We start from the raw sequence: 26,248 nt of genomic DNA, 5'->3' as shown, positions 1-26,248 counted from the left end.
GCTCAGACTTTCCAGTGCTCCCTAACGGCGCCAAGGTCTTGTTTCTCTCACCCTCTAGCTCAGACCTTCTACGGCTAGATAACTGCGCTTGTCTTGTTGCTCTCGCCCTCTGGCTCAGACTTTCCACGGCTCATTAACTGCGCCTCAATCTTGTTTGTCTCGCCCTCAGGCACAAAATTTCCATGGCTCGTTAACTGCGCATCCGTCTTGTTTCTTGCGCCCTCTGGCCCATTCTTTCCACGGCTCGTTAGCTGTGCCTCAGTCGTGTTTCTCTCGCCCTCTGGCTCAGACATTCGACGGCTCGTTAACTGCGCATCAGTCGTGTTTCTCTCGCCCTCTGGCTCAGACTTTCCGCGGCTTGTTAACTGCGCCGTAGTCTCGTTTCTCTCACCCTCTGGCTCAGACATTCCACGGGTAAATAACTGCGTCTCAGTCTTGTTTCTCTCGCCCTCTGGCTGAGTCTTTCCACGGCTCATTACTGCGCCGCAGCATTGTTTCTCCCCATCTTGGTCTGACTTTCCAGGTTTAGGTAACTGCGTCTAAGTCTTGTTTCTCGCGCCCTCTGGCTCAGACATTCCACGGGTAAATAACTGCGTCTCAGTCTTGTTTCTCTCGCCCTCTGGCTGAGTCTTTCCACGGCTCATTAACTGCGCCGCTACATTGTTTCTCCCCATCTGGGTCTGAATTTCCAGGTTTAGGTAACTGCGTCTAAGTCTTGTTTCTCGTGCCCTCTGGCTCAGACATTCCTCGGGTAAATAACTGCGCCTCAGTCTTGTTTCTCTCGCCCTCTGGCTGAGTCTTTCCATGGCTGATTATCTGCGCCGCAGCATTGTTTCTCCCCATCTGGGTCTGACTTTCCAGGTATAGGTAACTGCGTCTAAGTCTTGTTTCTCGCGCCCTCTGGCTCAGACATTCCACGGGTAAATAACTGCGTCTCATTCTTGTTTCTCTCGCCCTCTGGCTGAGTCTTTCCACGGCTCATTAACTGCGCCGCAGCATTGTTTCTCCCCATCTGGGTCCGACTTTCCAGGTTTAGGTAACTGCGTCTAAGTCTTGTTTCTCCCGCCCTCTGGCTCAGACATTCCAAGGGTAAATAACAGCGTCTCAGTCTTGTTTCTCTCGCCCTCTGGCTGAGTCTTTCCACGGTTCATTAACGGCGCGCAGCATTGTTTCTCCCCATCTGGGTCTGACTTTCCAGGTTTAGGTAACTCCGTCTAAGTCTTGTTTCTCGCGCCCTCTGGCTCAGACATTCCACGGGTAAATAACTGCGTCTCAGTCTTGTTTCTCTCGCCCTCTGGCTGAGTCTTTCCACGGCTCATTAACTGCGCCGCAGCATCGTTTCTCCCCTTCTGGGTCTGACTTTCCAGGTTTAGGTAACTGCGTCTAAGTACTGTATCTCGCGCCCTCTGGCTCCGACATTCCACGGGTAAATAACTGCGTCTCAGTCTTGTTTCTCTCGCCCTCTGGCTGAGTCTTTCCATGGCTCATTAACTGCGCGCAGCATTGTTTCTCCCCATCTGGGTCTGACTTTCCAGGTTTAGGTAACTGCGTCTAAGTCTTGTTTCTCGCGCCCTCTGGCTCAGACATTCCACGGGTAAATAACTGCGTCTCAGTCTTGTTTCTCTCGCCCTCTGGCTGAGTCTTTCCACGGCTCATTAACTGTGCCGCAGCATTGGTTCTCCCCATCTGGGGCTGACATTCCAGGTTTAGGTAAGTGCGTCTAAGTCTTGTATCTCGCGCGCTCTGGCTCAGACATTCCGCGGGTAAATAATTGCGCGTCAGTCTTGTTTCTCTCGCCCTCCGGCTGAGTCTTTCCACGGCTCATTAACTGCGCCGCAGCATTGTTTCTCCCCATCTGGGTCTGCATTTCCAGGTTCAGGTAACTGCGTCTAAGTCTTGTTTCTCGCGCCCTCTGGCTCAGACATTCCACGGGTAAATACTGCGTCTCAGTCTTGTTTCTCTCGCCCTCTGGCTGAGTCTTTCCACGGCTGATTTACTGCGCCGCAGCATTGTTTCTCCCCATCAGGGTCGGACTTTCCAGGTTTAGGTAACTGCGTCTAAGTCTTGTTTCTCGCGCCCTCTGGCTCATCGTATCCACGGCTCGTTACCTGCGCCACTGTCTTCTTTCTCTCGTGCTATGGTTCAGACATTCCGCAGCTCGCTAACTGCGTCTCAGTCTTGTTTCTCTAGCCCTGTGGCTCAGACTTTCCAGTGCTCCCTAACGGCGCCAAGGTCTTGTTTCTCTCACCCTCTAGCTCAGACCTTCTACGGCTAGATAACTGCGCTTGTCTTGTTGCTCTCGCCCTCTGGCTCAGACTTTCCACGGCTCATTAACTGCGCCTCAATCTTGTTTGTCTCGCCCTCAGGCACAAAATTTCCATGGCTCGTTAACTGCGCATCCGTCTTGTTTCTTGCGCCCTCTGGCCCATTCTTTCCACGGCTCGTTAGCTGTGCCTCAGTCGTGTTTCTCTCGCCCTCTGGCTCAGACATTCGACGGCTCGTTAACTGCGCATCAGTCGTGTTTCTCTCGCCCTCTGGCTCAGACTTTCCGCGGCTTGTTAACTGCGCCGTAGTCTCGTTTCTCTCACCCTCTGGCTCAGACATTCCACGGGTAAATAACTGCGTCTCAGTCTTGTTTCTCTCGCCCTCTGGCTGAGTCTTTCCACGGCTCATTACTGCGCCGCAGCATTGTTTCTCCCCATCTTGGTCTGACTTTCCAGGTTTAGGTAACTGCGTCTAAGTCTTGTTTCTCGCGCCCTCTGGCTCAGACATTCCACGGGTAAATAACTGCGTCTCAGTCTTGTTTCTCTCGCCCTCTGGCTGAGTCTTTCCACGGCTCATTAACTGCGCCGCTACATTGTTTCTCCCCATCTGGGTCTGAATTTCCAGGTTTAGGTAACTGCGTCTAAGTCTTGTTTCTCGTGCCCTCTGGCTCAGACATTCCTCGGGTAAATAACTGCGCCTCAGTCTTGTTTCTCTCGCCCTCTGGCTGAGTCTTTCCATGGCTGATTATCTGCGCCGCAGCATTGTTTCTCCCCATCTGGGTCTGACTTTCCAGGTATAGGTAACTGCGTCTAAGTCTTGTTTCTCGCGCCCTCTGGCTCAGACATTCCACGGGTAAATAACTGCGTCTCATTCTTGTTTCTCTCGCCCTCTGGCTGAGTCTTTCCACGGCTCATTAACTGCGCCGCAGCATTGTTTCTCCCCATCTGGGTCCGACTTTCCAGGTTTAGGTAACTGCGTCTAAGTCTTGTTTCTCCCGCCCTCTGGCTCAGACATTCCAAGGGTAAATAACAGCGTCTCAGTCTTGTTTCTCTCGCCCTCTGGCTGAGTCTTTCCACGGTTCATTAACGGCGCGCAGCATTGTTTCTCCCCATCTGGGTCTGACTTTCCAGGTTTAGGTAACTCCGTCTAAGTCTTGTTTCTCGCGCCCTCTGGCTCAGACATTCCACGGGTAAATAACTGCGTCTCAGTCTTGTTTCTCTCGCCCTCTGGCTGAGTCTTTCCACGGCTCATTAACTGCGCCGCAGCATCGTTTCTCCCCTTCTGGGTCTGACTTTCCAGGTTTAGGTAACTGCGTCTAAGTACTGTATCTCGCGCCCTCTGGCTCCGACATTCCACGGGTAAATAACTGCGTCTCAGTCTTGTTTCTCTCGCCCTCTGGCTGAGTCTTTCCATGGCTCATTAACTGTGCGCAGCATTGTTTCTCCCCATCTGGGTCTGACTTTCCAGGTTTAGGTAACTGCGTCTAAGTCTTGTTTCTCGCGCCCTCTGGCTCAGACATTCCACGGGTAAATAACTGCGTCTCAGTCTTGTTTCTCTCGCCCTCTGGCTGAGTCTTTCCACGGCTCATTAACTGTGCCGCAGCATTGGTTCTCCCCATCTGGGTCTGACATTCCAGGTTTAGGTAAGTGCGTCTAAGTCTTGTATCTCGCGCGCTCTGGCTCAGACATTCCGCGGGTAAATAATTGCGCGTCAGTCTTGTTTCTCTCGCCCTCCGGCTGAGTCTTTCCACGGCTCATTAACTGCGCCGCAGCATTGTTTCTCCCCATCTGGGTCTGCATTTCCAGGTTCAGGTAACTGCGTCTAAGTCTTGTTTCTCGCGCCCTCTGGCTCAGACATTCCACGGGTAAATACTGCGTCTCAGTCTTGTTTCTCTCGCCCTCTGGCTGAGTCTTTCCACGGCTTATTACTGCGCCGCAGCATTGTTTCTCCCCATCTGGGTCTGACTTTCCAGGTTTAAGTAACTGCGTCTAAGTCTTGTTTCTCGCGCCCTCTGGCTCAGACATTCCTCGGGTAAATACCTGCGTCTCAGTCTTGTTTCTCTCGCCCTCTGGCTGAGTCTTTCTACGGCTCATTAACTGCGCCGCAGCATTGGTTCTCCCCATCTGGGTCTGACTTTCCAGGTTTAGGTAAGTGCGTCTAAGTCTTGTATCTCGCGCGCTCTGGCTCAGACATTCCGCGGGTAAATAATTGCGTCTCAGTCTTGTTTCTCTCTCCCTCAGGCTGAGACTTTCCACGGCTCATTAACTGCGCCGCAGCATTGTTTCTCCCCATCTGGGTCTGACTTTCCAGGTTTAGGTAACTGCGTCTAAGTCTTGTTTCTCGCGCCCTCTGGCTCCGACATTCCACGGGTAAATAACTGCGTCTCAGCCTTGTTTCTCTCGCCCTCTGGCTGAGTCTTTCCACGGCTCATTAACTGCGCGCAGCATATTTTCTCCCCATCTGGGTCTGACTTTCCAGGTTTAGGTAACTCCGTCTAAGTCTTGTTTTTCGCGCCCTCTGGCTCAGACATTCCACGGGTAAATAACTGCGTCTCAGTCTTGTTTCTCTCGCCCTCTGGCTGAGTCTTTCCATGGCTCATTAACTGCGCCGCAGCATTGTTTCTCCCCATCTGGGTCTGACTTTCCAGGTTTAGGTAACTGCGTCTAAGTCTTGTTTCTCGCGCCCTCTGGCTCCGACATTCCACGGGTAAATAACTGCGTCTCAGTCTTGTTTCTCTCGCCCTCTGGCTGAGTCTTTCCACGGCTCATAAACTGCGCGCAGCATTGTTTCTCCCCATCTTGGTCTGCATTTCCAGGTTTAGGTAACTGCGTCTAAGGTTTAGGTAGTCTTGTTTCTCGCGCCCTCTGGCTCCGACATTCCACGGGTAAATAACTGCGTCTCAGTCTTGTTTCTTTCGCCCTCTGGCTGAGTCTTTCCACGGCTAATTAACTGCGCGCAGCATTGTTTCTCCCCATCTGGGTCTGACTTTCCAGGTTTAGGTAACTGCGTCTAAGTCTTGTTTCTCGCGCCCTCTGGCTCAGACATTCCACGGGTAAATAACTGCGTCTCAGTCTTGTTTCTCTCGCCCTGTGGCTGAGTCTTTCCATGGCTCATAAACTGCGCGCAGCATTGTTTCTCCCCATCAGGGTCTGACTTTCCAGGTTTAGGTAACTGCGTCTAAGTCTTGTTTCTCGCGCCCTCTGGCTCAGACATTCTCCGGGTAAATAACTGCGTCTCAGTCTTGTTTCTCTCGCCCTCTGGCTGAGTCTTTCCACGGCTCATTAACTGCGCCGCAGCATTGGTTCTCCCCATCTGGGTCTGACTTTCCAGGTTTAGGTAAGTGCGTCTAAGTCTTGTATCTCGCGCGCTCTGGCTCAGACATTCCGCGGGTAAATAATTGCGTCTCAGTCTTGTTTCTCTCGCCCTCTGGCTGAGTCTTTCCACGGCTCATTAACTGCGCCGCAGCATTGTTTCTCCCCATCTGGGTCTGACTTTCCAGGTTTAGGTAACTGCGTCTAAGTCTTGTTTCTCGCGCCCTCTGGCTCAGACATTCCCCGGGTAAATAACTTCGTCTCAGTCTTGTTTCTCTCGCCCTCTGGCTGAGTCTTTCCACGGCTCATAAACTGCGCGCAGCATTGTTTCTCCCCATCTTGGTCTGCATTTCCAGGTTTAGGTAACTGCGTCTAAGGTTTAGGTAGTCTTGTTTCTCGCGCCCTCTGGCTCCGACATTCCACGGGTAAATAACTGCGTCTCAGTCTTGTTTCTTTCGCCCTCTGGCTGAGTCTTTCCACGGCTAATTACTGCGCGCAGCATTGTTTCTCCCCATCTGGGTCTGACTTCCCAGGTTTAGGTAACTGCGTCTAAGTCTTGTTTCTCGCGCCCTCTGGCTCAGACATTCCACGGGTAAATAACTGCGTCTCAGTCTTGTTTCTCTCGCCCTGTGGCTGAGTCTTTCCATGGCTCATAAACTGCGCGCAGCATTGTTTCTCCCCATCAGGGTCTGACTTTCCAGGTTTAGGTAACTGCGTCTAAGTCTTGTTTCTCGCGCCCTCTGGCTCAGACATTCCCCGGGTAAATAACTGCGTCTCAGTCTTGTTTCTCTCGCCCTCTGGCTGAGTCTTTCCACGGCTCATTAACTGCGCCGCAGCATTGGTTCTCCCCATCTGGGTCTGACTTTCCAGGTTTAGGTAAGTGCGTCTAAGTCTTGTATCTCGCGCGCTCTGGCTCAGACATTCCGCGGGTAAATAATTGCGTCTCAGTCTTGTTTCTCTCGCCCTCTGGCTGAGTCTTTCCACGGCTCATTAACTGCGCCGCAGCATTGTTTCTCCCCATCTGGGTCTGACTTTCCAGGTTTAGGTAACTGCGTCTAAGTCTTGTTTCTCGCGCCCTCTGGCTCAGACATTCCCCGGGTAAATAACTGCGTCTCAGTCTAGTTTCTCTCGCCCTCTGGCTGAGTCTTTCCACGGCTCATTAACTGCGCCGCAGCATTGGTTCTCCCCATCTGGGTCTGACATTCCAGGTTTAGGTAAGTGCGTCTAAGTCTTGTATCTCGCGAGCTCTGGCTCAGACATTCCGCGGGTAAATAATTGCGTCTCAGTCTTGTTTCTCTCGCCCTCCGGCTGAGTCTTTCCACGGCTCATTAACTGCGCCGCAGCATTGTTTCTCCCCATCTGGGTCTGCATTTCCAGGTTTAGGTAACTGCGTCTAAGTCTTGTTTCTCGCGCCCTCTGCCTCAGACATTCCACGGGTAAATAACTGCGTCTCAGTCTTGTTTCTCTCGCCCTCTGGCTGAGTCTTTCCACGGCTCATTACTGCGCCGCTACATTGTTTCTCCCCATCTGGGTCTGAATTTCCAGGTTTAGGTAACTGCGTCTAAGTCTTGTTTCTCGTGCCCTCTGGCTCAGACATTCTTCGGGTAAATAACTGCGTCTCAGTCTTGTTTCTCTCGCCCTCTGGCTGAGTCTTTCCCCGGCTCATTAACTGCGCCGCAGCATTGTTTCTCCCCATCTGGGTCTGAGTTTCCAGGTTTAGGTAACTGCGTCTAAGTCTTGTTTCTCGCGCCCTCTGGCTCAGACATTCCCCGGGTAAATAACTGCGTCTCAGTCTTGTTTCTCTCGCCCTTTGGCTGAGTCTTTCCACGGCTCATTAACTGCGCCGCAGCATTGGTTCTCCCCATCTGGGTCTGACTTTCCAGGTTTAGGTAAGTGCATCTAAGTCTTGTATCTCGCGGGCTCTGGCTCAGACATTCCGCGGGTAAATAATTGCGTCTCAGTCTTGTTTCTCTCGCCCTCTGGCTGAGTCTTTCCACGGCTCATTAACTGCGCCGCAGCATTGTTTCTCCCCATCTGGGTCTGACTTTCCAGGTTTAGGTAACTGCGTCTAAGTCTTGTTTCTCGCGCCCTCTGGCTCAGACATTCCCCGGGTAAATAACTGCGTCTCAGTCTTGTTTCTCTCGCCCTCTGGCTGAGTCTTTCCACGGCTCATTCACTGCGCCGCAGCATTGGTTCTCCCCATCTGGGTCTGACATTCCAGGTTTAGGTAAGTGCGTCTAAGTCTTGTATCTCGCGCGCTCTGGCTCAGAAATTCCGCGGGTAAATAATTGCGTCTCAGTCTTGTTTCTCTCGCCCTCCGGCTGAGTCTTTCCACGGCTCATTAACTGTGCCGCAGCATTGTTTCTCCCCATCTGGGTCTGCATTTCCAGGTTTAGGTAACTGCGTCTAAGGTTTAGGTAGTCTTGTTTCTCGCGCCCTCTGGCTCCGACATTCCACGGGTAAATAACTGCGTCTCAGTCTTGTTTCTTTCGCCCTCTGGCTGAGTCTTTCCACGGCTCATTAACTGCGCGCACCATTGTTTCTCCCCATCTGGGTCTGACTTTCCAGGTTTAGGTAACTGCGTCTAAGTCTTGTTTCTCGCGCCCTCTGGCTCAGACATTCCACGGGTAAATAACTGCGTCTCAGTCTTGTTTCTCTCGCCCTCTGGCTGAGTCTTTCCATGGCTCATAAACTGCGCGCAGCATTGTTTCTCCCCATCTGGGTCTGACTTTCCAGGTTTAGGTAACTGCGTCTAAGTCTTGTTTCTCGCGCCCTCTGGCTCAGACATTCCCCGGGTAAATAACTGCGTCTCAGTCTTGTTTCTCTCGCCCTCTGGCTGAGTCTTTCCACGGCTCAATAACTGCGCCGCAGCATTGGTTCTCCCCATCTGGGTCTGACTTTCCAGGTTTAGGTAAGTGCGTCTAAGTCTTGTATCTCGCGCGCTCTGGCTCAGACATTCCGCGGGTAAATAATTGCGTCTCAGTCTTGTTTCTCTCGCCCTCTGGCTGAGTCTTTCCACGGCTCATTAACTTCGCCGCAGCATTGTTTCTCCCCATCTGGGTCTGACTTTCCAGGTTTAGGTAACTGCGTCTAAGTCTTGTTTCTCGCGCCCTCTGGCTCAGACATTCCCCGGGTAAATAACTGCGTCTCAGTCTTGTTTCTCTCGCCCTCTGGCTGAGTCTTTCCACGGCTCATTAACTGCGCCACAGCATTGGTTCTCCCCATCTGGGTCCGACATTCCAGGTTTAGGTAAGTGCGTCTTAGTCTTGTATCTCGCGCGCTCTGGCTCAGACATTCCGCGGGTAAATAATTGCGTCTCAGTCTTGTTTCTCTCGCCCTCCGGGTGAGTTTTTCCACGGCTCATTAACTGCGCCGCAGCATTGTTTCTCCCCATCTGGGTCTGCATTTCCAGGTTTAGGTAACTGCGTCTAAGGTTTAGGTAGTCTTGTTTCTCGCGCCCTCTGGCTCCGACATTCCACGGGTAAATAACTGCGTCTCAGTCTTGTTTCTTTCGCCCTCTGGCTGAGTCTTTCCACGGCTCATTAACTGCGCGCAGCATTGTTTCTCCCCATCTGGGTCTGACTTTCCAGGTTTAGGTAACTGCGTCTAAGTCTTGTTTCTCGCGCCCTCTGGCTCAGACATTCCACGGGTAAATAACTGCGTCTCAGTCTTGTTTCTCTCGCCCTCTGGCTGAGTCTTTCCATGGCTCATAAACTGCGCGCAGCATTGTTTCTCCCCATCTGGGTCTGACTTTCCAGGTTTAGGTAACTGCGTCTAAGTCTTGTTTCTCGCGCCCTCTGGCTCAGACATTCCCCGGGTAAATAACTGCGTCTCAGTCTTGTTTCTCTCGCCCTCTGGCTGAGTCTTTCCACGGCTCAATAACTGCGCCGCAGCATTGGTTCTCCCCATCTGGGTCTGACTTTCCAGGTTTAGGTAAGTGCGTCTAAGTCTTGTATCTCGCGCGCTCTGGCTCAGACATTCCGCGGGTAAATAATTGCGTCTCAGTCTTGTTTCTCTTGCCCTCTGGCTGAGTCTTTCCACGGCTCATTAACTGCGCCGCAGCATTGTTTCTCCCCATCTGGGTCTGACTTTCCAGGTTTAGGTAACTGCGTCTAAGTCTTGTTTCTCGCGCCCTCTGGCTCAGACATTCCACGGGTAAATAACTGCGTCTCAGTCTTGTTTCTCTCGCCCTCTGGCTGAGTCTTTCCATGGCTCATAAACTGCGCGCAGCATTGTTTCTCCCCATCTGGGTCTGACTTTCCAGGTTTAGGTAACTGCGTCTAAGTCTTGTTTCTCGCGCCCTCTGGCTCAGACATTCCCTGGGTAAATAACTGCGTCTCAGTCTTGTTTCTCTCGCCCTCTGGCTGAGTCTTTCCACGGCTCAATAACTGCGCCGCAGCATTGGTTCTCCCCATCTGGGTCTGACTTTCCAGGTTTAGGTAAGTGCGTCTAAGTCTTGTATCTCGCGCGCTCTGGCTCAGACATTCCGCGGGTAAATAATTGCGTCTCAGTCTTGTTTCTCTCGCCCTCTGGCTGAGTCTTTCCACGGCTCATTAACTTCGCCGCAGCATTGTTTCTCCCCATCTGGGTCTGACTTTCCAGGTTTAGGTAACTGCGTCTAAGTCTTGTTTCTCGCGCCCTCTGGCTCAGACATTCCCCGGGTAAATAACTGCGTCTCAGTCTTGTTTCTCTCGCCCTCTGGCTGAGTCTTTCCACGGCTCATTAACTGCGCCACAGCATTGGTTCTCCCCATCTGGGTCCGACATTCCAGGTTTAGGTAAGTGCGTCTTAGTCTTGTATCTCGCGCGCTCTGGCTCAGACATTCCGCGGGTAAATAATTGCGTCTCAGTCTTGTTTCTCTCGCCCTCCGGGTGAGTTTTTCCACGGCTCATTAACTGCGCCGCAGCATTGTTTCTCCCCATCTGGGTCTGCATTTCCAGGTTTAGGTAACTGCGTCTAAGGTTTAGGTAGTCTTGTTTCTCGCGCCCTCTGGCTCCGACATTCCACGGGTAAATAACTGCGTCTCAGTCTTGTTTCTTTCGCCCTCTGGCTGAGTCTTTCCACGGCTCATTAACTGCGCGCAGCATTGTTTCTCCCCATCTGGGTCTGACTTTCCAGGTTTAGGTAACTGCGTCTAAGTCTTGTTTCTCGCGCCCTCTGGCTCAGACATTCCACGGGTAAATAACTGCGTCTCAGTCTTGTTTCTCTCGCCCTCTGGCTGAGTCTTTCCATGGCTCATAAACTGCGCGCAGCATTGTTTCTCCCCATCTGGGTCTGACTTTCCAGGTTTAGGTAACTGCGTCTAAGTCTTGTTTCTCGCGCCCTCTGGCTCAGACATTCCCCGGGTAAATAACTGCGTCTCAGTCTTGTTTCTCTCGCCCTCTGGCTGAGTCTTTCCACGGCTCAATAACTGCGCCGCAGCATTGGTTCTCCCCATCTGGGTCTGACTTTCCAGGTTTAGGTAAGTGCGTCTAAGTCTTGTATCTCGCGCGCTCTGGCTCAGACATTCCGCGGGTAAATAATTGCGTCTCAGTCTTGTTTCTCTCGCCCTCTGGCTGAGTCTTTCCACGGCTCATTAACTGCGCCGCAGCATTGTTTCTCCCCAACTGGGTCTGACTTTCCAGGTTTAGGTAACTGCGTCTAAGTCTTGTTTCTCGCGCCCTCTGGCTCAGACATTCCCCGGGTAAATAACTGCGTCTCAGTCTTGTTTCTCTCGCCCTCTGGCTGAGTCTTTCCACGGCTCATTAACTGCGCCGCAGCATTGGTTCTCCCCATCTGGGTCCGACATTCCAGGTTTAGGTAAGTGCGTCTTAGTCTTGTATCTCGCGCGCTCTGGCTCAGACATTCCGCGGGTAAATAATTGCGTCTCAGTCTTGTTTCTCTCGCCCTCCGGGTGAGTTTTTCCACGGCTCATTAACTGCGCCGCAGCATTGTTTCTCCCCATCTGGGTCTGCATTTCCAGGTTTAGGTAACTGCGTCTAAGGTTTAGGTAGTCTTGTTTCTCGCGCCCTCTGGCTCCGACATTCCACGGGTAAATAACTGCGTCTCAGTCTTGTTTCTTTCGCCCTCTGGCTGAGTCTTTCCACGGCTCATTAACTGCGCGCAGCATTGTTTCTCCCCATCTGGGTCTGACTTTCCAGGTTTAGGTAACTGCGTCTAAGTCTTTTTTCTCGCGCCCTCTGGCTCAGACATTCCACGGGTAAATAACTGCGTCTCAGTCTTGTTTCTCTCGCCCTCTGGCTGAGTCTTTCCATGGCTCATAAACTGCGCGCAGCATTGTTTCTCCCCATCAGGGTCTGACTTTCCAGGTTTAGGTAACTGCGTCTAAGTCTTGTTTCTCGCGCCCTCTGGCTCAGACATTCCCCGGGTAAATAACTGCGTCTCAGTCTTGTTTCTCTCGCCCTCTGGCTGAGTCTTTCCACGGCTCATTAACTGCGCCGCAGCATTGGTTCTCCCCATCTGGGTCTGACTTTCCAGGTTTAGGTAAGTGCGTCTAAGTCTTGTATCTCGCGCGCTCTGGCTCAGACATTCCGCGGGTAAATAATTGCGTCTCAGTCTTGTTTCTCTCGCCCTCTGCCTGAGTCTTTCCACGGCTCATTAACTGCGCCGCAGCATTGTTTCTCCCCATCTGGGTCTGACTTTCCAGGTTAAGGTAACTGCGTCTAAGTCTTGTTTCTCGCGCCCTCTGGCTCAGACATTCCCCGGGTAAATAACTGCGTCTCAGTCTAGTTTCTCTCGCCCTCTGGCTGAGTCTTTCCACGGCTCATTACTGCGCCGCAGCATTGGTTCTCCCCATCTGGGTCTGATATTCCAGGTTTAGGTAAGTGCGTCTAAGTCTTGTATCTCGCGAGCTCTGGCTCAGACATTCCGCGGGTAAATAATTGCGTCTCAGTCTTGTTTCTCTCGCCCTCCGGCTGAGTCTTTCCACGGCTCATTAACTGCGCCGCAGCATTGTTTCTCCCCATCTGGGTCTGCATTTCCAGGTTTAGGTAACTGCGTCTAAGTCTTGTTTCTCGCGCCCTCTGGCTCAGACATTCCACGGGTAAATAACTGCGTCTCAGTCTTGTTTCTCTCGCCCTCTGGCTGAGTCTTTCCACGGCTCATTAACTGCGCCGCAGCATTGGTTCTCCCCATCTGGGTCTGACATTCCAGGTTTAGGTAAGTGCGTCTAAGTCTTGTATCTCGCGAGCTCTGGCTCAGACATTCCGCGGGTAAATAATTGCGTCTCAGTCTTGTTTCTCTCGCCCTCCGGCTGAGTCTTTCCACGGCTCATTAACTGCGCCGCAGCATTGTTTCTCCCCATCTGGGTCTGACTTTCCAGGTTTAGGTAACTGCATCTAAGTCTTGTTTCTCGCGCCCTCTGGCTCAGACATTCTCCGGGTAAATAACTGCGTCTCAGTCTTGTTTCTCTCGCCCTCTGGCTGAGTCTTTCCACGGCTCATTAACTGCGCCGCAGCATTGGTTCTCCCCATCTGGGTCCGACATTCCAGGTTTAGGTAAGTGCGTCTTAGTCTTGTATCTCGCGCGCTCTGGCTCAGACATTCCGGGGGTAAATAATTGCGTCTCAGTCTTGTTTCTCTCGCCCTCCGGGTGAGTTTTTCCACGGCTCATTAACTGCGCCGAAGCATTGTTTCTCCCCATCTGGGTCTGCATTTCCAGGTTTAGGTAACTGCGTCTAAGGTTTAGGTAGTCTTGTTTCTCGCGCCCTCTGGCTCCGACATTCCACGGGTAAATAACTGCGTCTCAGTCTTGTTTCTCTCGCCCTCTGGCTGAGTCTTTCCACGGCTCATTAACTGCGCGCAGCATTGTTTCTCCCCATCTGGGTCTGACTTTCCAGGTTTAGGTAACTGCGTCTAAGTCTTGTTTCTCGCGCCCTCTGGCTCAGACATTCCCCGGGTAAATAACTGCGTCTCAGTCTTGTTTCTCTCGCCCTCTGGCTGAGTCTTTCCACGGCTCATTAACTGCGCCGCAGCATTGGTTCTCCCCATCTGGGTCTGACTTTCCAGGTTTAGGTAAGTGCGTCTAAGTCTTGTATCTCGCGCGCTCTGGCTCAGACATTCCGCGGGTAAATAATTGCGTCTCAGTCTTTTTTCTCTCGCCCTCTGGCTGAGTCTTTCCACGGCTCATTAAGTGCGCCGCAGCATTGTTTCTCCCCATCTGGGTCTGACTTTCCAGGTTTAGGTAACTGCGTCTAAGTCTTGTTTCTCGCGCCCTCTGGCTCAGACATTCCCCGGGTAAATAACTGCGTCTCAGTCTAGTTTCTCTCGCCCTCTGGCTGAGTCTTTCCACGGCTCATTAACTGCGCCGCAGCATTGGTTCTCCCCATCTGGGTCTGACATTCCAGGTTTAGGTAAGTGCGTCTAAGTCTTGTATCTCGCGAGCTCTGGCTCAGACATTCCGCGGGTAAATAATTGCGTCTCAGTCTTGTTTCTCTCGCCCTCCGGCTGAGTCTTTCCACGGCTCATTAACTGCGCCGCAGCATTGTTTCTCCCCATCTGGGTCTGCATTTCCAGGTTTAGGTAACTGCGTCTAAGTCTTGTTTCTCGCGCCCTCTGGCTCAGACATTCCACGGGTAAATAACTGCGTCTCAGTCTTGTTTCTCTCGCCCTCTGGCTGAGTATTTCCACGGCTTATTACTGCGCCGCCGCATTGTTTCTCCCCATCTGGGTCTGACTTTCCAAGTTTAAGTAACTGCGTCTAAGTCTTGTTTCTCGCGCCCTCTGGCTCAGACATTCCCCAGGTAAATAACTGCGTCTCAGTCTTGTTTCTCTCGCCCTCTGGCTGAGTCTTTCTACGGCTCATTAACTGCGCCGCAGCATTGGTTCTCCCCATCTGGGTCTGACTTTCCAGGTTTAGGTAAGTGCGTTTAAGTCTTGTATCTCGCGCGCTCTGGCTCAGACATTCCGCGGGTAAATAATTGCGTCTCAGTCTTGTTTCTCTCTCCCTCTGGCTGAGTCTTTCCACGGCTCATTAACTGCGCCGCAGCATTGTTTCTCCCCATCTGGGTCTCACTTTCCAGGTTTAGGTAACTGCGTCTAAGTCTTGTTTCTCGCGCCCTATGGCTCCGACATTCCACGGGTAAATAACTGCGTCTCAGTCTTGTTTCTCTCGCCCTCTGGCTGAGTCTTTCCACGGCTCATTAACTGCGCGCAGCATTGTTTCTCCCCATCTGGGTCTGACTTTCCAGGTTTAGGTAACTCCGTCTAAGTCTTGTTTCTCGCGCCCTCTGGCTCAGACATTCCACGGGTAAATAACTGCGTCTCAGTCTTGTTTCTCTCGCCCTCTGGCTGAGTCTTTCCACGGCTCATTAACTGCGCTGCAGCATTGTTTCTCCCCATCTGGGTCTGACTTTCCAGGTTTAGGTAACTGCGTCTAAGTCTTGTTTCTCGCGCCCTCTGGCTCCGACATTCCACGGGTAAATAACTGCGTCTCAGTCTTGTTTCTCTCGCCCTCTGGCTGAGTCTTTCCACTGCTCATTAACTGCGCGCCGCGTTGTTTCTCTCCATCTGGGTCTGACTTTCCAGGTTTAGGTAACTGCATCTAAGTCTTGTTTCTCGCGCCCTCTGGCTCAGACATTCCACGGGTAAATAACTGCGTCTCAGTCTTGTTTCTCTCGCCCTCTGGCTGAGTCTTTCCACGGCTCATTAACTGCGCCGCAGCATTGTTTCTCCCCATCTGGGTCTGACTTTCCAGGTTTAGGTAACTGCGTTTAAGTCTTATTTCTCGCGCCCTCTGGCTCAGACATTCCCCGGGTAAATAACCGCGTCTCAGTCTTGTTTCTCTCGCCCTCTGGCTGAGCTTTTCCACGGCTCATTAAATGCGCCGCAGCATTGGTTCTCCCCATCTGGGTCTGACTTTCCAGGTTTAGGTAAGTGCGTCTAAGTCTTGTATCTGGCGCGCTCTAGCTCAGACATTCCGCGGGTAAATAATTGCGTCTCAGTCTTGTTTCTCTCGCCCTCTGGCTGAGTCTTTCCACGGCTCATTAACTGCGCCGCAGCATTGTTTCTCCCCATCTGGGTCTGAGTTTCCAGGTTTAGGTAACTGCGTCTAAGTCTTGTTTCTCGCGCCCTTTGGCTCCGACATTCCACGGGTAAATAACTGCGTCTCAGTCTTGTTTCTATCGCCCTCTGGCTGAGTCTTTCCACGGCTCATTACTGCGCGCAGCATTGTTTCTCCCCATCTGGGTCTGACTTTCCAGGTTTAGGTAACTCCGTCTAAGTCTTGTTTCTCGCGCCCTCTGGCTCAGACATTCCACGGGTAAATAACAGCGTCTCAGTCTTGTTTCTCTCGCCCTCTGGCTGAGTCTTTCCACGGCTCATTAACTGCGCCGCAGCATTGTTTCTCCCCATCTGGGTCTGACTTTCCAGGTTTAGGTAACTGCGTCTAAGTCTTGTTTCTCGCGCCCTCTGGCTCCGACATTCCACCGGTAAATAACTGCGTCTCAGTTTTGTTTCTCTCGCCCTCTGGCTGAGTCTTTCCACGGCTCATTAACTGCGCGCAGCGTTATTTCTCTCATTCTGGGTCTGACTTTCCAGGTTTAGGTAACTGCGTCTAAGTCTTGTTTCTCGCGCCCTCTGGCTCAGACTTTCCACGGGTAAATAACTGCGTCTCAGTCTTGTTTCTCTCGCCCTCTGGCTGAGTCTTTCCACGGCTCATTAACTGCGCCGCAGCATTGTTTCTCCCCATCTGGGTCTGACTTTCCAGGTTTAGGTAACTGCGTCTAAGTCTTGTATCTGGCGCGCTCTGGCTCAGACATTCCGCGGGTAAATAATTGCGTCTCAGTCTTGTTTCTCTCGCCCTCTGGCTGAGTCTTTCCACGGCTCATTAACTGCGCCGCAGCATTGTTTCTCCCCATCTGGGTCTGACTTTCCAGGTTTAGGTAACTGCGTCTAAGTCTTGTTTCTCGCGCCCTCTGGCTCCGACATTGCACGGGTAAATAACTGCGTCTCAGTCTTGTTTCTCTCGCCCTCTGGCTGAGTCTTTCCACGGCTGATTAACTGCGCCTCAGCATTGTTTCTCCCCATCAGGGTCGGACTTTCCAGGTTTAGGTAACTGCGTCTAAGTCTTGTTTCTCGCGCCCTCTGGATCATCGTATCCACGGCTCGTTACCTGCGCCACTGTCTTCTTTCTCTCGTGCTATGGTTCAGACATTCCGCAGCTCGCTAACTGCGTCTCCGTCTTGTTTCTCTAGCCCTGTGGCTCAGACTTCCCAGGGCTCCCTAACGGCGCCAACGTCTTGTTTCTCTCACTCTCTAGCTCAGACCTTCTACGGCTAGATAACTGCGCTTGTCTTGTTGCTCTCGCCCTCTGGCTCAGACTTTCCACGGCTCATTAACTGCGCCTCAATCTTGTTTGTCTCGCCCTCAGGCACAGAATTTCCATGGCTCGTTAACTGCGCATCCGTCTTGTTTCTTGCGCTCTCTGGCCCATTCTTTCCACGGCTCGTTAGCTGTGCCTCAGTCGTGTTTCTCTCGCCCTCTGGCTCAGACATTCGACGGCTCGTTAACTGTGCATCAGTCGTGTTTCTCTCGCCCTCTGGCTCAGACTTTCCGCGGCTGGTTAACTGCGCCGCAGTCTCGTTTCTCTCACCCTCTGGCTCAGACATTGCACGGGTAAATAACTGCGTCTCAGTCTTGTTTCTCTCGCCCTCTGGCTGAGTCTTTCCACGGCTCATTAACTGCGCCGCTACATTGTTTCTCCCCATCTGGGTCTGAATTTCCAGGTTTAGGTAACTGCGTCTAAGTCTTGTTTCTCGTGACCTCTGGCTCAGACATTCCTCGGGTAAATAACTGCGTCTCAGTCTTGTTTCTCTCGCCCTCTGGCTGAGTCTTTCCACGGCTCATTAACTGCGCCGCAGCATTGCTTCTCCCCATCTGGGTCTGACTTTCCAGGTTTAGGTAACTGCGTCTAAGTCTTGTTTCTCGCGCCCTCTGGCTCAGACATTCCCCGGGTAAATAACTGCGTCTCAGTCTAGTTTCTCTCGCCCTCTGGCTGAGTCTTTCCACGGCTCATTAACTGCGCCGCAGCATTGGTTCTCCCCATCTGGGTCTGACATTCCAGGTTTAGGTAAGTGCGTCTAAGTCTTGTATCTCGCGAGCTCTGGCTCAGACATTCCGCGGGTAAATAATTGCGTCTCAGTCTTGTTTCTCTCGCCCTCCGGCTGAGTCTTTCCACGGCTCATTAACTGCGCCGCAGCATTGTTTCTCCCCATCTGGGTCTGCATTTCCAGGTTTAGGTAACTGCGTCTAAGTCTTGTTTCTCGCGCCCTCTGGCTCAGACATTCCACGGGTAAATAACTGCGTCTCAGTCTTGTTTCTCTCGCCCTCTGGCTGAGTATTTCCACGGCTTATTACTGCGCCGCAGCATTGTTTCTCCCCATCTGGGTCTGACTTTCCAAGTTTAAGTAACTGCGTCTAAGTCTTGTTTCTCGCGCCCTCTGGCTCAGACATTCCCCAGGTAAATAACTGCGTCTCAGTCTTGTTTCTCTCGCCCTCTGGCTGAGTCTTTCTACGGCTCATTAACTGCGCCGCAGCATTGGTTCTCCCCATCTGGGTCTGACTTTCCAGGTTTAGGTAAGTGCGTTTAAGTCTTGTATCTCGCGCGCTCTGGCTCAGACATTCCGCGGGTAAATAATTGCGTCTCAGTCTTGTTTCTCTCTCCCTCTGGCTGAGTCTTTCCACGGCTCATTAACTGCGCCGCAGCATTGTTTCTCCCCATCTGGGTCTCACTTTCCAGGTTTAGGTAACTGCGTCTAAGTCTTGTTTCTCGCGCCCTATGGCTCCGACATTCCACGGGTAAATAACTGCGTCTCAGTCTTGTTTCTCTCGCCCTCTGGCTGAGTCTTTCCACGGCTCATTAACTGCGCGCAGCATTGTTTCTCCCCATCTGGGTCTGACTTTCCAGGTTTAGGTAACTCCGTCTAAGTCTTGTTTCTCGCGCCCTCTGGCTCAGACATTCCACGGGTAAATAACTGCGTCTCAGTCTTGTTTCTCTCGCCCTCTGGCTGAGTCTTTCCACGGCTCATTAACTGCGCTGCAGCATTGTTTCTCCCCATCTGGGTCTGACTTTCCAGGTTTAGGTAACTGCGTCTAAGTCTTGTTTCTCGCGCCCTCTGGCTCCGACATTCCACGGGTAAATAACTGCGTCTCAGTCTTGTTTCTCTCGCCCTCTGGCTGAGTCTTTCCACTGCTCATTAACTGCGCGCCGCGTTGTTTCTCTCCATCTGGGTCTGACTTTCCAGGTTTAGGTAACTGCGTCTAAGTCTTGTTTCTCGCGCCCTCTGGCTCAGACATTCCACGGGTAAATAACTGCGTCTCAGTCTTGTTTCTCTCGCCCTCTGGCTAAGTCTTTCCACGGCTCATTAACTGCGCCGCAGCATTGTTTCTCCCCATCTGGGTCTGACTTTCCAGGTTTAGGTAACTGCGTTTAAGTCTTATTTCTCGCGCCCTCTGGCTCAGACATTCCCCGGGTAAATAACCGCGTCTCAGTCTTGTTTCTCTCGCCCTCTGGCTGAGCTTTTCCACGGCTCATTAAATGCGCCGCAGCATTGGTTCTCCCCATCTGGGTCTGACTTTCCAGGTTTAGGTAAGTGCGTCTAAGTCTTGTATCTGGCGCGCTCTGGCTCAGACATTCCGCGGGTAAATAATTGCGTCTCAGTCTTGTTTCTCTCGCCCTCTGGCTGAGTCTTTCCACGGCTCATTAACTGCGCCGCAGCATTGTTTCTCCCCATCTGGGTCTGAGTTTCCAGGTTTAGGTAACTGTGTCTAAGTCTTGTTTCTCGCGCCCTTTGGCTCCGACATTCCACGGGTAAATAACTGCGTCTCAGTCTTGTTTCTATCGCCCTCTGGCTGAGTCTTTCCACGGCTCATTACTGCGCGCAGCATTGTTTCTCCCCATCTGGGTCTGACTTTCCAGGTTTAGGTAACTCCGTCTAAGTCTTGTTTCTCGCGCCCTCTGGCTCAGACATTCCACGGGTAAATAACAGCGTCTCAGTCTTGTTTCTCTCGCCCTCTGGCTGAGTCTTTCCACGGCTCATTAACTGCGCCGCAGCATTGTTTATCCCCATCTGGGTCTGACTTTCCAGGTTTAGGTAACTGCGTCTAAGTCTTGTTTCTCGCGCCCTCTGGCTCCGACATTCCACCGGTAAATAACTGCGTCTCAGTCTTGTTTCTCTCGCCCTCTGGCTGAGTCTTTCCACGGCTCATTAACTGCGCGCAGCGTTATTTCTCTCATTCTGGGTCTGACTTTCCAGGTTTAGGTAACTGCGTCTAAGTCTTGTTTCTCGCGCCCTCTGGCTCAGACTTTCCACGGGTAAATAACTGCGTCTCAGTCTTGTTTCTCTCGCCCTCTGGCTGAGTCTTTCCACGGCTCATTAACTGCGCCGCAGCATTGTTTCTCCCCATCTGGGTCTGACTTTCCAGGTTTAGGTAACTGCGTCTAAGTCTTGTATCTGGCGCGCTCTGGCTCAGACATTCCGCGGGTAAATAATTGCGTCTCAGTCTTGTTTCTCTCGCCCTCTGGCTGAGTCTTTCCACGGCTCATTAACTGCGCCGCAGCATTGTTTCTCCCCATCTGGGTCTGACTTTCCAGGTTTAGGTAACTGCGTCTAAGTCTTGTTTCTCGCGCCCTCTGGCTCCGACATTGCACGGGTAAATAACTGCGTCTCAGTCTTGTTTCTCTCGCCCTCTGGCTGAGTCTTTCCACGGCTGATTAACTGCGCCTCAGCATTGTTTCTCCCCATCAGGGTCGGACTTTCCAGGTTTAGGTAACTGCGTCTAAGTCTTGTTTCTCGCGCCCTCTGGCTCATCGTATCCACGGCTCGTTACCTGCGCCACTGTCTTCTTTCTCTCGTGCTATGGTTCAGACATTCCGCAGCTCGCTAACTGCGTCTCCGTCTTGTTTCTCTAGCCCTGTGGCTCAGACTTCCCAGGGCTCCCTAACGGCGCCAACGTCTTGTTTCTCTCACTCTCTAGCTCAGACCTTCTACGGCTAGATAACTGCGCTTGTCTTGTTGCTCTCGCCCTCTGGCTCAGACTTTCCACGGCTCATTGACTGCGCCTCAATCTTGTTTGTCTCGCCCTCAGGCACAGAATTTCCATGGCTCGTTAACTGCGCATCCGTCTTGTTTCTTGCGCTCTCTGGCCCATTCTTTCCACGGCTCGTTAGCTGTGCCTCAGTCGTGTTTCTCTCGCCCTCTGGCTCAGACATTCGACGGCTCGTTAACTGTGCATCAGTCGTGTTTCTCTCGCCCTCTGGCTCATTCTTTCCGCGGCTGGTTAACTGCGCCGCAGTCTCGTTTCTCTCACCCTCTGGCTCAGACATTGCACGGGTAAATAACTGCGTCTCAGTCTTGTTTCTCTCGCCCTCTGGCTGAGTCTTTCCACGGCTCATTAACTGCGCCGCTACATTGTTTCTCCCCATCTGGGTCTGAATTTCCAGGTTTAGGTAACTGCGTCTAAGTCTTGTTTCTCGTGACCTCTGGCTCAGACATTCCTCGGGTAAATAACTGCGTCTCAGTCTTGTTTCTCTCGCCCTCTGGCTGAGTCTTTCCACGGCTCATTAACTGCGCCGCAGCATTGCTTCTCCCCATCTGGGTCTGACTTTCCAGGTTTAGGTAACTGCGTCTAAGTCTTGTTTCTGGCGCCCTCTGGCTCAGACATTGCACGGGTAAATAACTGCGTCTCAGTCTTGTTTCTCTCGCCCTCTGGCTGAGTCTTTCCACGGCTGATTAACTGCGCCGCAGCATTGTTTCTCCCCATCAGGGTTTGGACTTTCCAGGTTTAGGTAACTGCGTCTAAGTCTTGTTTCTCGCGCCCTCTGGCTCATCGTATCCACGGCTCGTTACCTGCGCCACAGTCTTCTTTCTCTCGTGCTATGGTTCAGACATTCCGCAGCTCGCTAACTGCGTCTCAGTCTTGTTTCTCTAGCCCTGTGGCTCAGACTTCCCAGGGCTCCCTAACGGCGCCAAGGTCTTGTTTCTCTCACCCTCTAGCTCAGACCTTCTACGGCTAGATAACTGCACTTGTCTTGTTGCTCTCGCCCTCTGGCTCAGACTTTCCACGGCTCATTAACTGCGCCTCAATCTTGTTTGTCTCGCCCTCAGGCACAGAATTTCCATGGCTCGTTAACTGCGCATCCGTCTTGTTTCTTGCGCCCTCTGGCCCATTCTTTCCACGGCTCGTTAGCTGTGCCTCAATCGTGTTTCTCTCGCCCTCTGGCTCAGACATTCGACGGCTCGTTAACTGTGCATCAGTCGTGTTTCTCTCGCCGTCTGGCTCAGACTTTCCGCGGCTGGTTAACTGCGCCGTAGTCTCGTTTCTCTCACCCTCTGGCTCGGACATTCCACGAGTAAATAACTGCGCCTCAGTCTTGTTTTTCTCGCCCTCTGGCTGAGTCTTTCCACGGCTCATTAACTGCGCGCAGCATTGTTTCTCCCCATCTGGGTCTGACTTTCCAGGTTTAGGCAACTCCGTCTAAGTCTTGTTTCTCGCGCTCTCTGGCTCAGACATTCCACGGGTAAATAACTGCGTCTCAGTCTTGTTTCTCTCGCCCTCTGGCTGAGTCTTTGCACGGCTCATTAACTGCGCCGCTACATTGTTTCTCCCCATCTGGGTCTGAATTTCCAGGTTTAGGTAACTGCGTCTAAGTCTTGTTTCTCGTGCCCTCTGGCTCAGACATTCCTCGGGTAAATAACTGCGTCTCAGTCTTGTTTCTCTCGCCCTCTGGCTGAGTCTTTCCACGGCTGATTAACTGCGCCGCAGCATTGTTTCTCCCCATCTGGGTCTGACTTTCCAGGTATAGGTAACTGCGTCTAAGCCTTGTTTCTCTCGCCCTCTGGCTTAGACATTTCACGGGTGAATAAGTGCGTCTCAGTCTTGTTTCTTTCGCCCTCTGGCTGAGTCTTTCCACGGCTCATAACTGCGCCGCGGCCTTGTTTCTCTCCATCTGGGTCTGACTTTCCAGGTTTAGGTAACTGCGTCTAAGTCTTGTTTCTCGCGCCCTCTGGTTCAGACATTCCTCGGGTAAATAACTGCGTCTCAGTCTTGTTTCTCTCGCCCTCTGGCTGAGTCTTTCAACGGCTGATTAACTGCGCCGCAGCATTGTTTGTCCCCATCTGGGTCTGACTTTCCTGGTTCAGGTAGCTGCGTCTAAGCCTTGTTTCTCTCGCCCACTGGCTTAGACATTCCACGGTTAAATAACTGCTTCTCAGTCTTGTTTCTCTCGCCCTCTGGCTGAGTCTTTCCACGGCTCATTAACTGCGCCGCGGCATTGTTTCCTCCCATCTGGGTCTGACTTTCCAAGATTAGGTCACTGCGTCTAAGTCTTGTTTCTCGCGCCCTCTGGCTCATCGTATCCACGGCTCGTTATCTGCGCCACAGTCTTCTTTCTCTCGTCCTATGGTTCAGACATTTCGCAGCTCGCTAACTGCGTCTCAGTCTTGTTTCTCTAGCCCTGTGGCTCAGACTTCCCAGGTCTCCCTTACGGCGCCGCAGTCTTGTTTCTCTCACCCTCTAGCTCAGACCTTCTACGGCTAGATAACTGCGCTTGCCTTGTTGCCCTCGCCCTCTGGCTCAGACTTTCCACGGCTCATTAACTGCGCCTCAATCTTGTTTCTCTCGCCCTCAGGCACACACTTTCCATGGCTCGTTAACTGCGCATCCGTCTTCTTTCTTGCGCCCTCTGGCCCATTCTTTCCACGGCTCGTTAGCTGTGCCTCAGTCGTGTTTCTCTCGCCTTCTGGCTCAGACATTCGACGGCTCGTTAACTGTGCACCAGTCGTGTTTCTCTCGCCCTCTGGCCCAGACTTTCCGCGGCTTGTTAACTGCGCCGCAGTCTCGTTTCTCTCACCCTCTGGTGCAGACTTTTTCATGACTCGTAACTGCACCTCAGTCTTGTTTCTCTTGTAGCAGTAGCTCCAGTGACATCGCTACATCGAGCGTCGCAACTCGCGCGGCAGCCCAAGCGACATGGCGGGGCAGGCACTGCCGCGTTGGCGCACGAAGACACTGGGACTCGTAGAGTTCCGACAAAAGAGAATCTCCTTCTTCTTGCCGACGAATGGTCGTCCTATCCGAGACTCGTTTCTCTCGCCCGACATAACGCTCTGAAATTGGTGACCCGGACGTGATGTGCAGAATTACCTGACGCACATGACACGCCCACGGAGCACTTCCGGCGTCGTAACTTGCTGATATCGCCACCAGGGGAGTGCGCTCCTGCACATCGACGCCGACCTCGCCATCTACGTCAAAAGCACCCACCAAAATTGCGAGTTTCGTCGCTGACACGCCTGCGGCACACTCCCGCTGGTCATCAGCACCGCTTTGCCAAACGTCTTTCACACGCACGTGGTGGATTGCAACTCGGGATTTGTGGATCTGCTCAGCGGCGCTCTGGGTGTTGGACTCTTCGCTATGGCCGAGGTCAGTGCAGGCATCTTGCCACGGCCTCACGTCAGGCCCGCGCCACGGGGCTGCACATGAACCCGTGCTCAGGACTTCATCGTCGTGAATACTAGCCTGTTCGCCTATGCTGCCGAACGTCAGTGTGCCTGCGTGGCAAGTGGTTACAAGACGAGCTCCAATTCTGCCAGCGTTGCCTCGTTTGCGCAGTGGCTGCTGCTCTCGCCACTTTTCCTTCGGAGCTGCTGCACCGTGCGCCACCTCGTCCTCGGCTCCACTCCCAGCCAAGGCCACACGAGGCCCATCCACTCCCCTGATGCTCTTACCAGACTGACAAGGACTGCTCACTTTCTCAACTCGAATGCGGACACACTGGTGAATTGGCTGTACTGTACATACCTCTACATAGTTTTCGTGCACTCTACATTGTACTGTTAATGCACTCATCTTCACGCGCCCTGCTCTAGTGGGAGCCATGTAGTTGCGTGCACCTCATCTTCCAGCAACTCCACTATCATCATCGCATCATCCCACCATCATCATCAGCGGTGCTTGCAAGGTGGCGTCAGCATTAGAACGCGCCACAAAATCGAACAAGACCGAGCGCCTGGGCGGTCGCATGTCCACGCCGCTCTCCCTACTCCGGCAGAGCCTTAACGACCGCAAGAAATGTAGGAGAGCCACAGTGCATAACCGAGTCCACGGATCTCTTTCCTACACACTCGTGCCCTGGATCAAAATGTCCTTGTATTTTGCAGTGCTCCTCACAGTTTTGTCTTGAGAGCTCCAGCTCAAAGTCTTCTGTGTGGCATATCTTCGCCTCTTGTGCCCAACCTATCTCTTTCCTAAGACTCGCTAGTTCTGCCTCTTCCTTCCCCCTTTGCCGTCTCTCTTTGATCTCTGCTGAACATTTTTTCTCCTCCTCTTTTATTCCTCCGCGCAAATTTGCCTTTCCTGCTCGAGAACATCGGTGTCATTCATGGCGCTTGGCCGAGCCCTTTTCTCCACGCCCGCTCAATACACTGATGTAGGTTCATGTCGAATAATTTCTCTTCGTCGCTAGTCTGCCGTCCCTCGTAGACGTAATCCCCATCACGCCCGCCGCGCTCACGTGCTATTTCGCTATCCCACCATGCAAGCAAGCACACTCCATTCAAGTCCAACAACCGTCTCAGGGAGAGCAACCTGTTCAACTTTGGCTGCGCCATGTGGACTAGAATAAAGCACGGAGTCCGTGGCTACCTCGGCTAAGAATGAACCACTCGGGCTCCAGCAACACGGACATGTGGCTGAGCAGTCCTGTCGCAGACGCCACTTATTGTCACAAATGCCCTTGCCCGCTCCCGCAAATAATAAGGCGCGACAACAGCTATTTATATTTACAGGGGTGGCCGGCCTGTCGGGTGCACGTGTGCTGAAGATGCTAGAATTGACTGAGAGTTGACAGGAGCAAACGAGTACGTATTATACTAAATGTATTGTAGTGCATGAAGATGGTGAGATTACATCGGGGTGGACACCGCTTGTATATAGAAACAAGAAAGAAAAAAATCTTCACGCAGACAACCCTTTGTGCCCGCAGGCACTAAGTGGGGGATGCCATACAATGGCCGCAAGTGACAACCCGCAATAAACAAGTGACAACCCGCAAAACAGCTTACACAATGAGAGAATAAAGAGACAGAGCCTTGCATTTTGACCCTACTCAGTAAGAACAACAAAAAAAAACCTAACAGGCACGAAAGCTGTTGGCGATACGGGAAAAACTAAAAGGAGGCGTACGTCCTATCATAGGCGTGAATATGGGTAACCGCAAGCCGAAATTTAATGCGGACGGAAATGACGGAAAGTGACGGTTAAGTCAAATCGGCTTCGCCGGGCAGCCGCTTACGTTTTTCGTCTATCCGGGGTGCGAGTCAGGTCAGACTTGAAACCCGCGACGACGAGGCGGACTCGATCCCATAGATGGGGCGCTGGTCGATCTGCCGCAGGCCTACTGATGGACATTCGCTAAGGTCGCGTCACCCTCGGACGCTTCCCAGCGTATTGCACGTTAAAAAAATCTCTAGACAACTCCCCAAGCTACCACTCGCACACCCTAAAACTTGGTGAGATCACCAGACTGTTGCGCCTGTTTGTCCCTCGGTCCCCCGTCGCGCACCTATCTTTCCCTGGGCCCTCGCCACCACGCCGCGTGCTGGGCTGATCGCGTGATTGTGCCGTCGCCTTCCCGGCATCAGGGACGTGCCGAGAGTCCTGAACAGCCGCGCC

Source organism: Haemaphysalis longicornis, unplaced genomic scaffold, assembly GCF_048455015.1.
Source record: "Haemaphysalis longicornis isolate Haplotype H1 unplaced genomic scaffold, Haemaphysalis longicornis Haplotype H1 scaffold_4, whole genome shotgun sequence".
NCBI classification, from domain to species: Eukaryota; Metazoa; Arthropoda; class Arachnida; order Ixodida; family Ixodidae; genus Haemaphysalis; species Haemaphysalis longicornis.
Note: the sequence above shows the minus strand (reverse complement) of the source record.